The sequence below is a fragment of the Vicugna pacos genome, unplaced genomic scaffold, assembly GCF_048564905.1.
Source record: "Vicugna pacos unplaced genomic scaffold, VicPac4 scaffold_119, whole genome shotgun sequence".
NCBI classification, from domain to species: domain Eukaryota; kingdom Metazoa; phylum Chordata; class Mammalia; order Artiodactyla; family Camelidae; genus Vicugna; species Vicugna pacos.
In genome coordinates, this window is record NW_027328799.1 from 481,115 (window position 1) to 494,292 (window position 13,178).

At 42.2% G+C, this 13,178-nt stretch overlaps 1 protein-coding gene across 1 annotated transcript in view; it reads left to right on the top strand.

Moving 5' to 3' along the window:
- Window positions 1-9,299: 9,299 nt before the first annotated feature.
- Window positions 9,300-13,178, top strand: part of LOC140695008 (trafficking protein particle complex subunit 9-like) — a 53,545-nt gene continuing 49,666 nt past the window's right edge. The window contains exon 1 of the mRNA XM_072957984.1: window positions 9,300-9,358. The gene's annotated coding sequence lies outside the window, so the exon portion shown is untranslated. The remainder of the gene's footprint in view (window positions 9,359-13,178) is intronic.

The window sequence follows — 13,178 nt, forward strand, 5'->3', positions numbered from 1 at the left end:
GCTACAACCTTTTTATCCAGTCATCTCTCAGTGGACATTTCGGTTGTTTCCATGTCTTGCTATTGTAAATAGTGCTGCTGTGAACATTGGGGTGTAGGTGTCTTTTTGAATTAGGGTTCCTTCTGGATATATGCCCAGGAGTGGCATTGCTGGGTCATCTGGGAGGTCAATTTTTTGTCTTTAGAGGAACATCTATACACTTTTCCACAATGGCTCCACCAAACTGAATTCCCTCCACAGTGTAGGAGTGTTCCCAATTCTCCGCAGCCTCTCCAGTATTTATTGTCAGTGAACTTCTGAATGATGCCTATTCTGACTGGTGAGAGGTGATACTTGATTGCAGTTTTGATTTGCATTTCTCTGATAATGATATTGAACATTTTTTCATGTGGCTACTGGCCATTTGTACGTCTTCATTGGAGAAATGTTTCTTTAGGACTTCTGCCAATTTTTGAATTGATTGTTTGTTTTTTTTCATATTAACTGTAAAAGCTGCTTACATATTCTGGGAATTAAGCCCCTAGCCGTTTCATTTATTGCAAATATTTTCTCCCATTCCATAGGTTGGTTGTCTTTTTGTTTTGCTTACTGTTTCCATAGCTGTGCAAAAGCTTGTAAGTTTAATTAGATCCCTCTTGTATATTTTTGGTTATTTTTCTATTGCTTCAGTAGACTGATCTAGGAGAACATTGCTGAGATATATGTCAGATGTTTTGCCTATGGTTGCTTCTAAGAGGTTTATTGTGTCTTGTTTACATGTTTAAGTCTTTAACAGATTTTAATTCTTTTTTGTGTATGCTGTGTGGCAGTAGTCTAGCTTCAATGATTAACATGCAGCTGTTCAGTTTTCCCTACACCATTTGCTGAAGAGGCTGTCTTTACTCCATTGTATGTTGTCACCTCCTTTGTCAAAGTTTCAATGACCAAAAGTTTGTGGGCCTATTCTTGGTAATTTTGTTTATCCGTTCATTGATGGATGGATATTGTTAGTAACTTTTGGCTACTCTGAATGATACTGCTATGAATATTGATGTGAAATTTTTTATGAGAATATGTTTTCATTCTTTTGGCTGTACATTTGGCCCGCCATATCTGTAGTTTCCACTACATGGATCTAGATGGCTGATTGTAAAGGGACTCGAACATCCTTGGATTATGGTATCCAGGGTGTGGGGTTCCTGAAACCAACCACCCAAGGGTATTGAGGGATGACTCTACATATAGGAGTGGAATTGCTGAGCCATACAACTCTAAGCTTTTGAGGAAATACCAGACTTCTCCAAAGAAGCTGCAGCATTGTCCCTTTCTCCTGGCCGCATATGAGGTTTCTCTGCCTCCTGAATGACATTTGTTATTGTCCATGTTTTGGTTATAACTATCCTAGTGGGTGTAAAATGAGATCTCATTTTGTTCTTGATTTCGCTAGTGATGCTGAGCATCGTTTCATATGCTTATTGGCCATTTGTATATCTATTTAAATTCATGGTAAATTTAAAAATTGTGTCTATTTTCTTGTATTGCTCAGATGAAAGCATTCGTTATATATCCTGGATACTACTCTCTTATTAGATACATGCTTTGCAAAATTTTTCTTCTATTCTGCAAACTGTCTTTTCACTATATTTTTTTAAACATTAAAACAATTTCTTTACAGGGGAGGTAGATAGATGAAATGATTTATTTTATTTTTCTTGCTAAGCACGCCCTCTCTGACTTGAGATAACCATTTCCCCTGTCATTTCACTTTCTTGATGATGTCCTTTGTAATAAAAAGATTTTAATTTTGGTGAAGTCCAGTTTATCTGCTTTTTTCTTCTATCACTTTTGCTCTTGGTTTTGTATCTAGGAAACCAAAGCCTATCCTAGGCCCACAAAGATTTATACTGTGTCTTCTTTTAGAAATTTTATAAGTTTAATTTTTACATTTCTGTCTGTGATCTATTTTGAATTAATTTTATTTGTTATATAAAATATGGGTGTTCAGATTCCAGATTGATTCTTTTGCCTGCAGATACCCAGCTGTCCCTGCACCATTTGTTGAACAGGCTATTCTTTCAATGGAGTGTTTTTGGCCCCCAGGTGGAAAACTGTCTGTAAATGAAAGTTTTCCCCGTGGGTTTTTATTGTGTCTCTTAAATTTATTTATCCAAACTTATGCCAGTTTCATACTGACTTAGTGCTATAGCATTTTAGTACACTTTAAAGTGAGTCCTCCAACTTTACTCTTCTTTTTCAAGGTTGTTTTTGCTGTCCTGGGCCCCTTGCACGTCCATATGAATTTTGGGTTCAGTTTTTCAATTTTTGCAATGAAGTTGGCTGGAATTTTGATAGGGATTCCACTGAATATATAGATCACTTTGAGGAGTCTTAACATTTTTAATAATATTGTCAATCATTCCATGAAAATGGAATGTCTTCCATATATGTAGATCTTTTAAAATTTATTTTGTTGATACTTCAAAAAGTTCAATGTACAAATCTTGTAAATTTTTGTTAAATGTATCTCTCACTTTATTCTTAATGCTGTTGTAAAAGGAAAGGCTGAGTTTCTTATGGGTGGTACTATATATCAATCTTCTTATTTCTAGAATTCCTTCACAGCAAATACCCTAGGTATATATTTGCTACATAAATCTATCCACAACTATTCCCCGCCCCGTGTTATAAGAAACCAAGACCCAAGGTAAGCTACTTGAAAACACCTATGTGGAAGTGAGAAATGAGACCCATGGTTGGGGCTTTGTGCAGATGATACTGAGAGCTTATTCAGAATGGCTTCTTCTTAATTACTTTTAAACAACCCTTTCAGTGTATTTAGTCAGATACATTAAGCTTATGTCCTTTTGATGTGTGGAGTAGCTAAGACTATAATTTTCAAATAAATTCTAGTGAGAGTGTTGTACTTGAAACCTAATTTGCATCAATCTTTGAAGAATTATGTTTCAGGAGATTTGACTAAAGAACACCTATCTTTATTCTATAACGAGGACTAAATGCTCAAGCAACATGTAAGAGTTTGAGCAAACTGCCCCCACCCCGTAGTGCTGGGTGGCTGCAGCTCTAACTGGAGTCAGTGCTTACCTCTCCCAGTACGCTAGTGCTGATCTGCTCAAAGTGGTTCATCCAACAGTTTGTCAGTAGCCTGTTGGACAAAGTCATAAAACATTGATTGAAGATTGCTAGAATGCAGTATATTCTTACTAATATTAAGTAAGCACACATTGAGTGCTTACTGTATGATGGAATTGTCCCTCAGCCTCACATGAATATTATTTCTCTTAAAACCTCATATATTTCCTTGTTATTCTCACTTTACAGATAAGGAGACTGAGAATTAGGTCTTCTCTCTTTTGGGGGGAGCTCATTATCAATGATGGGAAGTTGTAAGGAAAAAGATATTGATTCATCATGAGAAAACATTTTTGTGAGAGTCAGCAATGAAGATGAACACTGAAGAATGTGATCATTGTTCGAGTGAGACAAGCCCTGGGTTGTGTGGAGTCAGCATCCCTGTCCTGGACACGGCACGTGTAGAGCTGCGTGCTGGGTGAGGCAGCGCGGCCACGCAGGGAACGCGGATGCTGGGGTCTTAGGCTGTGCTCAAGCCCGGTGGGGCTTTCTCCTAAGGGCAGTGCACCATCATTGACAGATTTTAAGTAGGAGAATAGGCTGCTCTCGTAGTTCAGATTTGTCTTGTAGAATGCTTGGAAAAGTTTAGAAGGCTTGGCAGGAGGTGATGTGCTGAGTCAGAGTAGGGTGGCTGCGAGGTGTAGGAGTGTTCAGTTTTCAAGTTGTTTTCAGGCCCAGGCTTGTGGCTTAGTAGCCGTGTCAGTTTGAATGACACACACAAGGAATTGAAACAATTTATCTAATCAATTGAAGCAGTGATGTACCCAATTCCCAGGACTGTTGTGGAGATCCAGTGAGATACACTGTGCAGTGTGCAGCGTGGTCTCCAGCACAGAGCCAGTGCTGAGTGAGTGCCAGTGAGTATCTGGTAGGTCAGTTGAGGGTGGTGGTACTCTGTGACTGAGGATATCTGGTCCCTGAAGGAGGGGTCCATTCACATCTGTGAGTAATGGGCCTGAGTTGGGAGACGCAGGGAGACCTTACCCTCCGACCAGGGGCCCTGGTAAGGACGGCTATGGGAGGAGCACCGTGAAGTCAGCTCTTTGCAGGTTGAGTTGGGAGTGCCCTTGAGATATCTACGCAGAGTCACGAGCTTAAAGAGGAGGTCTGGGCCCAGGCTGTGCATTTTCCTAAAATCTCAACTCCTGAGGACACCGATGTATTGATCACTGAAAGTGAAGTCATACTTTAAAGGACAAATGAATAGTAGTATCATCACTGTCAACAAAGCTCACGTCTATTTATTCATCACTCACTTTGCTAATTGGGTACTTACAGAGCTCACTTCACCGTCCTCCCGTGGGCTCCGGCTCCACAGAGAAGAGCTTGTGTGTCTCCTTCTTTTCCAGAAGAAGACACATTTAGCTTGTAGCCTTCTGTTCCTTGCCAGACTTAGGATATTAGTTTGTTGGTTTAATTGTATTTTCTGTTGGCCATGTCCTGACAGGAGAGAAATTTTACCTCATGGTCATGTTTCAATTAGCTGTTACTGAGAATTGCTGATCTGATACATAGTGTATGTATTATATTAACTTTGTAGAGTAGTTATCATTTTTCTGTCTTTGCCCTTTAATTTTGTTTGCCCCTTCAGTGTTCTATCCTTTTTGGGGCCTTATTTTTTTTAATTAAATAATGTCTGTTAGCAGTTAAGAAAACAAAAGCAAAGAAAAAATGCACATGAGAGCTAAATTTAGAAAATGTCTAGTGTGTTTTCTGTCTCGGCAATGGAGGGTTGTATAACCTCTTGGAAACCTTCATTAGACAAGTTTCTTAAAATGCTGATTGAGAAATAAAACCTTCCTTCCTCATCTTTCAAGCTGCACAACTCATTGTCAAGAAAGGGGAAATCCTCAGAAGCCAAGACAAACGAGAAAACAGGGATTCTGGGAGATAAGTGAGCGTTAGAATCCGTGGTGTGCTGGTTGGCTCCTGAACTGATTTTCAGTTGCCTTGACAGGAGGGCAGGAGTTTAGCCCCAGGCCTCTCACACTAGGAGTTGGATGGGTGATCATATAATGGGCCTTGCCCATCCTGAGAATCTTGGTTTACTAAAGGGTGAAAGAGGAAAAAGAAAATTCCTCAAGACAAGAAAGTAAGGAAAGTCAATTTTTTGGAAGAGGGGGAAAATAACAAATCCAAATTAAGGATATAGTTTAAAGCTGTTCTGGCATGAGAGTGACCACAAACTCCTGGCAGAAAAGCACAGCTACTCCTTGATTGATAAGTTGTGTTTTGAATGAATCAGTGAACAGCTATTCCGAAAAAGGCCTCCAGAGTCTTGTGGATCAATATACTGGACAGCAAACACCTCTCTTCCAAGGTCTCATTCAAATAACCAGAAAGGTTTTAAAGGAAAGTAGCAATAATCTGAGTTCTATTTATTGACATTACTATATGCTAAGAATTCAGAGGTGACTATGGAGTTGTCTCCTCTTTTATGGACCTTACTTTCTCTTTGGGGAGACAAAATGACATAGTTGGGTATCTTGGTGGAGGGAGGTGTTAGTCTGTTGCTATTAGCCAGGAGAGGAGATTAAGAAAACAGTGAAGGGTGGGTGAACTTTTTAGCTGAGGACAGTCTTGTTCACTTGGCTTTTAATTGCAGGCTCAATGAGCTGTCACTGGAGGGAATAGATCTTACGGAGGATGGGCTTAGCTCAGGCCTCTTTGGAATGGACAAGTGAACCTGGAGAAAGACAGTCAAATCTGTGCAGACATTAAAGTTCACTTGAACGTGTTCCATCCCTGAGCCAAAGATAGGACAAATATGGAGCACTTCTTGAGGGCAGAGGAGTGGTTTTTAAGGTTCTTCAAGAATGAATCCCAGGGAACCGAGATGGCCAGTTGTCAAATTGAGACTTTGTTCTTTGGACGGTGTACCCAGCAAGGGTATTGGCCTTTTATATGGTTCCATTTGTCTTTAATACATGTCTTTTGATGAGGACGTGGGCACAAGTGTTTGACACCTTGTCGAGGCGATTTTGGATACCTGCCTAGAAGCACGGGCACAGTTGCGGCTGCGTCATACATCTTGCAGCCCATCCCTTTCTCCTGCTCTGTAATCACGGCAGAGTGGTTCCTTGTTGACCTGTCCATCTCCTCTGTGACATCATAACCCATGAAAAGACCGGAGCATATTAACTTGGCTTTGTTAAAGTCAAAGGTACAGATCAAATATGGAGTCAGATTTGTTCTTTCCTATTTCAGTAGTGCCATGGAGAAGGCAGTTTGGGCAGCTTTTTGTAGTGTCCTGGAGGCTTTCTCTCTCAGCTTCTGGGCGCCTCTGTTGAAAACCCTTCATAGCTGTCTGGCCTGCTGGAAAAGCACTCTGCCTGTTTTACCCTGAAGATGTGTTCTGTTTATAAACTCATCTCTACTCCTTGGAAAACAACTCAAGAAAAACTCAGTTGGTTTTTCACCAGCCATGGGCAGGGGTGAGATAAACCATGTTATTATTTCATAAAATAATAGTAATAATAGTAATATTAATAGTAGTAGCAGTAGTAGTAGTAGTAATAATAATAGTAATAATTATATTAAAAGAATTCTTAAAACACGACTGCACATTGGAGAGAGTCAATAAATGCTTTCTGGCTTAAATCAAATGTGATGACTCAGTGATTCCATGGCTGCTGTATTTGCTATGCTAGTTACTCCTTTGTTCCATTACACAGGTTTTTTAACTGAAAAAGAAATACAAGCAAATGGTTAAAAAAAAAACTCAAACAGAGCACAAAAATACACAAGTGAAAGAAGTTTTCCCTCATCTTCTGTTCTTTCAGCCCTCTCTGGAGATGCCACTGTTTGCTATCCTTTGGGTGCTGTTCCAGATATGCTTTGCACATTCCCACCTATGTATGTAAATTCCTTTAAAATTTTAGTTATTTTTAACTTAAACGGATTTAAATCCTCAAGTGGCTTCTGGCCGGGTAATAGAACAGAACAAATCTGACTCCATATTAGATCTGTTCCTTTGAATTTAACCCTATGCTCTGTCTCCTAGGCTTCATCTTGCTTGTAATCAATGTCGCCTGGAGTCTGAAATATACAGGAGAGCCTATTCTGAAGCCTCTGACCTTTAAGGATATTTAACACTTTTTCATTCATTTAAAGATAGCAAATTGCAGAATAGAAAATAACGTTTGTTTTGTTGGAGGTTTGCAGGGATCTGACCCACGCAGATAGCTGCAAGAACAAAGGATTCTAACAAGAAGGAATTCCTACACTAAGAAGTTTGCAACAGCCAAGCACATAGGAAAGGATCCTGAATTGTGACTTGGTGAGATGGTTTTCCAGGACATTAGTTTGCCATCTAGGTCTACAGAAACTTGCTATTCCATGCCCCAACATCTGGTCTCCCAACTTATTGTCCTGTCCTGCACTGAGGAGAAAGAATTTCGACTTGGTAACACTCCTATCTACCTAGAAAGCTGGGCACTGGAGCTGAGTGTTATGGAAACAGGCCAACCAAGAAAAGCACCAATCGGGGTGTTGGTGTACTCAGAAGTATTATGCCGGTGGGCTCAGTGGGGCTCCTGCTCTGAAGTTCTGAGCACCTCCAAGACGTGCACATGAGGTTTTAAAGGCTTAATTACAAGTAAGGGGGAATTAGCCAATAAGGCTCAAAGAACAAAAAGCAAGGAATCAGTACACTGGAGCTTATCAATTTGTAGCAGATCACATTACTGACACTTGTTGAGCTTGGAATTACGAGTTAGGTTGTTAGCCCAATAAACTGACACTAAACTTCAGATATATGAGATAGCCCAGCAGAATTTAGATCATTAAACCGACACTTATCACACTTAGATTTGTGACTTAGCTTGTTAGCCCAGCTGGACTTTTCCTTCACATGAGGACAGCTCTCCCACACCCAGGGAACTACTGTGAGCCCTTGATGTTTCCACTAGGGTGGGTATGGTTTACCCAGGAGGGATGGGGACTATGCACCAACACTCAGGCAGTCTGCTCTGTCTGGGGCTCTGATCTTGTACCATCCCGCTCCCCGCCAGCCCAACACCTGGGACAGTGGAGCTAAGGCAGTGATCCTGCCTGCCTGTTTCCCAGCGTGTAAAAGGGGATTATGTACCTTTCCAAGGTAGTTCTGAGCGACAACACCTGCGGGTGCTTGGTTCTCAGAGCAAGAGAAAACCCAGGTCCGCGTGGGGGCAATGGGTGTGATCCCCATAGAGTTTCTGCAGAAGCATCCCATGGAGGGCTGGATCAGGGAGGTAAAATTTGAGCTGCGGAACTTGAAGGGTTACAGAAGGGTACAGAGGCAGGTCTGCCGCCTAGGGGTGCCCCAGAGGTAAAGCTTTTTCTCTCCAACTCCGCTAAGACCCTCCCCTCTCCAGATCCCTCCCTACTCTATGCTCATCGTGTCCATCTGTATCTCTCCAATTTTCCCGTCCTCTCCACCCGCTCCCATCTTCTCCCTCCCTCCCTCCCTGTCCCACCTTCTCTCACAGAACCCAGAGAGGATCGCTGGCCCTCCTGCGCATGCGCAGTCAGTGCCAAGTGGTCCGCTGGTTGGAAGCTCTATATCCTAGCCGGGGATCGGGCCCAAAGGTTTCTCAACTCTGTCGCCCGGTAGGACTTTGGTTCCTGTCTGGGGCCGGGGCCTCTGGCTGTGGAAGTGCAAGGTGGGGGGCTCCCGGGAAAGTGGTCAGGCGGTTGCGGGAGGGCGGTCCGCCTGTCACAGTCCCCAAGGGCGCCAGGCAGCCCGTGTTCAGATGAATTGCTCAGGCCAGACCCCTCTACCCGCGCCACCTGCCCCGGCGCCCCGGCCACAGCTGCCAAGGGCCAGGTGTGCCCCTGCCACCTCTCACCCAGCCGGGATCCCCTCAGTCCGCGGCTGGCGTCCCCTTCCCCTCTCCCGCCCGCGAGTCCTCTCCTCCCTGGCTTCCTCTCCTTGGCCGCAGGCCCGTTCACGCCCCTGGGAGGGATGTGTCCGGGCGGGCGGGGACTGCGGACCCGGACGGGGCGGGGGGCTGGGGCTGGGGCTGACCTCCGAGCAGGGCTGCAGCCCGCGTCCCTCCCCTTTCCCTCCCCCCCGGGGCAGCCCTCCTCTCCCTTTCCCGCTCCCGGAGGACCAGCTCAGTGGCCTGGGCACTGCTCCCTGGGCTGAGAACCTCCGGCTGTAACGCCCTGCTTCTCCAGTTGGAATCGGAAAAAGGGAGCCTCAGTGCTGAGCGAGCTTCTGTCTCCTCCCTCAGTTTTTCTGCTGCAGGTAAGTACTTTTAACACTTTCAGGTGTTATCATGGCTGTGCTTGTTGATGTCACGTGTTTTTATAGTGAGAGTGATTACAGTGGTGAAAGCAGGGCTTGGTTCTGTTAAAAATGAGCTGAAGGCATGAGGCTGTGACATCCTCCTTCCTTCCCTCTCCCAGGGTGAAAGGAGTGATCCTCGATTTTCAAAAGATAGTTACAGTCCCTAACTAGCACAGCCCAGCTAGTGTGTGTTAAGAGGAACAGCACCACCAGAGGCCTTGGAGACCCAGGGATATTGCAGTCCTAAAGAGCTCCTGGCACAGTTTGGTTTGTTTTGGTTTTTTGTTTTTCTTAAATTGTGTGATAGACTAGTGGTATAAACAGAAAAATAATTGTCAAGAAATATTTCTTCATGTAACAGTGTTATTGTGATATAGTTCACACACCATGAATTCCATCCATTTAAATGGTACAATTCAGCAGCTTTTAGCATATTCACAGTTGTGCAACCATTATTATTCCAGAACGTTTTCATCACTTCAGAAAGACCAGTGGAAATGAATGACCTATCCACCCCTCCCAAGTGGTGGTTCTAAAGAAATTTCTTGGCTATTCCTGATCATAAATTAACTTGTTACATTCCAAGAAAAATCTGGTAGGAATTCTAATCAGAATTGCAATGAATCTGTCTATCAAAACTGGAAGAATTAATGTCTTTATGGCATAAACTTCTTCTACCCATGAATATATCTGGGACCATATCTTTTCATCTGTCCAGTGACTGGCCCATGGGAAGTCCTCACTACTTGTTGTACTTGTGAATGATGAGATTCTATACATTGTTAGTTGCAACTGTAGCCTTTCACAGAAGAGAAAAGTAACCTCAGTGAAGCAAGTGACTCTCTGATGGTCAGAAAGAGTGACAGCCAGTGCTGGAGTGATCCAGTGGACTTGGTGCTTGCAACCAGAATTCTCCACCACATACAGTTAAGGGGATTAGAGTGTTCTTTTATTTTTTCTTAATGGCGTTGCTTTTATTTTTACTTATTTTTTTAAATTCTTTTTTATTTAAGTGTAGTCAATTTACAATGTTAGTTTCAGGTGTACAGAAGAGATTCAGTTATAAACATATGCATATGTATATATATGTTTTAGATTGTTTTTAGTATAAATCATTACAAGAAATTGAATATAGTTCCCTGTGTTATACAGCAGGTCCTTGTCATTTATTTTATATTTACTAATTTGTATCTGTTAATCCCCCCTTCCCTGCCTGCTAAACACAGTTTACTTTCTATGTTCATGAGTCCATTTATAGGAGCACCGTTTTTCCTAGTAATATATGCTCTTTGGCTGCTTTCAGTTTCAGTAATTTCATCTTATCTGTGGGTGCTTTTATTCTGGTGGCCTTTATGTGGTTTGCACACGTGGTAATAGAGATCTGTATTTGGGACAAATTCAGGCCTCTGTAGTCCCTGGTACAGAGTGCCCACTGAATTGATGCTTGAACTGGGAAAAAGGCACAGTAAATTTTGGAATTTCAACTATGGTTGAGAATTCCAGGGTTCTATAACCTGTTTAGACAACCTTAATATTGGCTGCACCCATACTGGGTAATTTGGTGGAAATTCATGGTATGGTGGTGTAGAGACAGGGAATTGTATGCTTCTTCTCTTTCTGTTTTATTACACTCATTCTCCTGGGCCTCCCAGATCCTCCCCCAGAAGGGCCCAGGGCTGGCTTGGTGCTGCGCTGAGGCAATATTTGTTAATAAGGCCCTTTCCTCTACTCATCTGAGCCTCCGGTTCTTTCTCTGCACAATGAGGGCTTAGACTTGATAAGTACTTTTCAGTTTCTTTTAAAGCCATGTTTCCTTTGAGAAACAGAAAATGAAAATCTCTCCTCTCAGCCCAACCCTTTAGATTTTGATAAGTCCTCCAAGGAGTGACATAGCTCTTTGTGGAATATGAATGTGATTGTGATCCCAGGTGAAACAGAAAAGACTCTTCAGAGATTGATTGCAGGGAGAGGGCAGGAAAGGGGCAGTATGTCACACTTTCTAGTGTGAGCACTGGAGCAGGGGCTTGGATTTAAATATGGTGACTGACGTGGCCTCTCTCTAATCTTGTAGAATGTGATAAACTTCTCTACCTCAGTTTCTTGATGTGTCAAGTTGGGGTGATAATATTTTAAGGCTTTTGTGAAACATTATGCACATAAGCCATTTGTGTCTCGGTAGAAACAAGACCTGCTAGGGATTCAGGGATTTGTTTAAAAAAAATCTTGTCCATAGCAGACTGTCTGTGTGTATTTTAAGTTCCTGGAGGGTGAGGGTGAGTCTGAAGCCCATTGTGGGACAGGTGGGCCATAGTTCTCTGTGCCCCAGTTTACCCCCTCCTCCCCAGTCCTCTTCCTCAGTCCAGGATGAAGTTCCCTTGTAGATTTTCTCAGAGGTCTTGTGGAAATAGCTTTTCATTTTATTGTTTCACCAAGAAGTTCTGCCATCATGATCTCTTTGGTCAGGCTTTGAAGGGCTGCCATCATGATATCTGGTAAGAATTCTATGGAATTGGGAGTTTCTATTTAATGAAAAGGAATAAAAATTACAAATAGAAAATTAGAACAAGGGTGGTTTCAGGGGCTCTTTGAAATGGACACCATTAGCTTTGTTAGCTTCAGGTGCTGTGGCCTGTTGCCACGAGGACCCATTCTCTTGCTTTGAAGTTGGAGGTACCAGTGGGTCCAGTGGGAATGTTAACTGAGTGTATCTCATTGGCTGGGCATTGACCTATTTGTACTGTGTGTTCCTAATTTGAGACAGTGAGCTCACCTAACCTCAATAACCTCTTTAAAAAATTAGACTTTTTATTTTGAGATGTAATGTTGATTCCCATGTGGTAGTAAGAGATTATATGGAGAGGGCTTATGGATCCTTTTGCCCAGTTTTCCTTCATGGTTCCATCTTGCAATGGTGAGGTACAATTCATTACTGACTCACTAACAATTTGAGGTTTGTGTTATTGCCCTCATTTCTATTCATGATTAAACTGGGGCTTAGAGAAGCACACAGGCCTACCCAGGTCACCCACTTTGTTAGTGCAGAGTCGGGTGAACGTGGGCTTGGGATTTCCAGGCAGTGCCATTATGATGGTCTGTGGCAGGGAGCAGCATTCACTTGCTTGTTTATTCATTCATTCAACAAACATTTATTGAGTAAACTCTGTGGGTCATATGCTTTCTTTGGCTTATCTGATTATTCATCACTACTGAGAATCAGGCAATGTTTATATTTTTTAATCTGAGAAAATTAGCTCTGAGAGGTTATAACCCTCCGAAAGGAAGTATAGCTCATTAAGGAGGGATAGTACATTTGTACAGTCACCTCTTTTTATGCAGGTGGTACCCTAGACATTTTACATTTGCAAACATCCGTAATTCAGATATATTCTTGTAAGGCAAGGATTTTTTTTTTAATTGAAGTATAGTCAAGTTTACAATGTTGTGTCAATTGCAAGGTGTTTTTTGACTTTTGAATTAAAAAATACTTTTTCAGGAGGGTAATTACGTGTATTTATTTGTTTCATTTTTTAAAATGAGTTACTGGGTTTTGAACCCAGGACCTCGTACATGGTAAAAATGTGCTGTACCACTGAACTGTATCCTCTTCCCCTAGGCAAGTTTTCTTATCCATTATTATGAAGCTTAGGGGATCAAATAATTTGGATACAAATCCAGATCTTTTAATCCTACTGTGGTCCTTTTCTTTATATTCTGCTGAAGGGGTTTGGGGAAAGCATTTTCTTTGTTCATTTTTTATTCAGCATTTTTGAGCAGTGAC